We start from the raw sequence: 2,492 nt of genomic DNA, 5'->3' as shown, positions 1-2,492 counted from the left end.
ACTCCAATACTTTGGCCACCTCATGCGGCGAGTTGACTCACTGGAAAAGACTCTGATGCTGGGAAGGATTGGGGGTGGGAGGAGACGGGGACGACAGAGAATGAGATGGCTGGATGGCATCACTGACTCGATGGACATGAGTTTGAGTGAACTCTGGGAGTTGGTGATGGATAGGGAGGCCTGGCGGGCTGTGATTCATCGGGTCACAAAGAGTCGGACATGGCTGAGCGACTGAACTGAGGGCCTCCAGGAAATTATAAAGAATTTGTTCTTTGGCCTTGTAAAAAGAGAAAGGCTAAAAATAATTTTTCTTGTTTCATAAATACATAATCTGGTACATACTAAAAGGAAGGAAATAACACTTTCTATAAAGTAAGGATTCCACATATTCTCTGATCAAAATCAAATAAAATCCAAAATAACTGCCAAAACTTCAAATAAAACATTCTTGATAGAGACTTTTTAATTTTAAGATGTGAGTTATGTATCAAGCCTAGACGCCAGTCTAAATTAGTATAAATAAGAGAAGATTTCAAATTTAGTAATTTCAAAAGGAAACAAATTTCAGCTATTTATGATATGATAAAAATGTAAGATGATGTTAGTGAGAAGTTGAGTATTAAATAATAAAATTTAAATTTTAAAAATGCTTTTTATGAGTTTTTCCTTTCCATACTTTCCCTCCAAATTTCCATTATATATCTTTTTCCTTTGTGATGTAGAATTATAATAATATAGGATCACATATCCATCTCTATAAGACCAAACTCACAGTTTCATTTCTAGAGTAAATGATATTTATAGCCACAATGTTGTCTTTGAAAATTATAATCAAACTATGAACATATCTTGAAAGATTTTCTTTTAATTACCAGGATATAAATTCAGTGAATTTTGTGGTAGAATAAATAGCAAAGTGCATAGATATGGGGAATAGATAATGGTAAAATAGTGTTTGGAGGTGGGTATCTTGACCTCTTCCTACTAAAAGAAAGTTGGGGTACTGTCTGAAACTAACAGGTTGTGCCATATGGTGATAAATATACAATACAATTTATTAAAAGGATGACACATGGAGATGAAGAAAGTGTCAGTGATATAAATTTTCCATGTTCCATAATGGCAAATAAACTTTGTTTATAGTCAGCAAATCAAAAACTAAATATATAATCATAATATTTAGAGTTATAGAGCTACCCATCAACATTAAATTTAGAAATTAAAATCCTTATTTACTCCACTACCTAATTCCCAGAAGAGATGATATACTTATCTAAGAAAATGAACAGCTTTTTGAATACCACAATGAAATAAAAAACATATCCATGCATACACCTATCCTGATAAAATTTCAAATATCCCAGAGTAAATATTAAAGTTATAAAAGCCTATAGAGTAAGAAGAAAGACAATGAGAGAAAAGATAAACATATGTTTAAGTTACAAGAGTCAGGTTGATGACCAAACTTTCAAACACGAATTTTGAAGATAAAAATACAAAGGAGCAGGGTTCAACATAAAAAACAAAAACAATTTTATATTATTTTACAGTGTTACATTTTCTAATTATGTTCTATTTTATTGGAAAATAAGTTGTTTTTCTGGATTCTAGCTTAAAAACAAGAAAAAAACTAATTTCATACTGAAGAATTTTTTTTCTAGTCAATCAAAAGCAATTACTTAAACATTGTCAGTGGAAAAATTATACGGGGAGGGAGAAGAGGGCCGAAATATTTATAATACGATGAAGAAACTAAGACTGTAAAACAAAAATTTAAAAACAATGCAACAGCATTTTACTGAAGTAAGCATGCTGAGAAATAACTATTAAAAGATTCATGTATATATAATCATAAGCAGCAGCATCTAGAACAGGAATTGTAGTTTATTCACATGTAGGCCTGAGGCTAAGTCCGTTCCATTCCGTTCCGTTCAGTCGCTCAGTCGTGTCCGACTCTTTGTGACCCGTGGACTGTAGCCTAACAGGCTTCTCTGTCCTTGGGATTCTCCAGGCAAGAATACTGGAGTGGATTACCATTTCCTTCTCCAGGGGATCTTCCCGACCCAGGGATCGAACCCGGGTCTCCCGCATTGGAGGCAGACGCTTTAACCTCTGAGCCACCAGGGAAGTATTTACTAGTATTTCTCTAAGTGCCAGGCCCCATAGCAGTAAAGAAAATAAAAAATAACTATATCAATATACACTTGTATAAAAATTTCACTGAAATGTATTTTAAATATAAACGACCATGGACAATTGCCAGAAAACATGCATATTTAACTATATATGCTTTTACATTTAAAATACATTTTTAACAGCTATTTCCCCCTCGTACTCTACTGGACCCTACCCTATACATGGGTATCATATTCCTCTACTCATTGCACCTTTTTTTTTTTTTTTCTGACAGTAATGACCTATTTTAGAGGAATAAGCAAAGTTTAGTGAAATATGCATCTTAATATACTGGTGGATAACCATGTAAATGTAAT

The sequence above is a fragment of the Moschus berezovskii genome, chromosome 7 (assembly GCF_049115385.1).
Source record: "Moschus berezovskii isolate FMDL1 chromosome 7, NW_MosBer_1.0, whole genome shotgun sequence".
Taxonomy (NCBI): Eukaryota; Metazoa; Chordata; class Mammalia; order Artiodactyla; family Moschidae; genus Moschus; species Moschus berezovskii.
The sequence above is the reverse complement of the archived record's forward strand: the minus strand, read 5'-3'. Positions refer to the sequence as shown.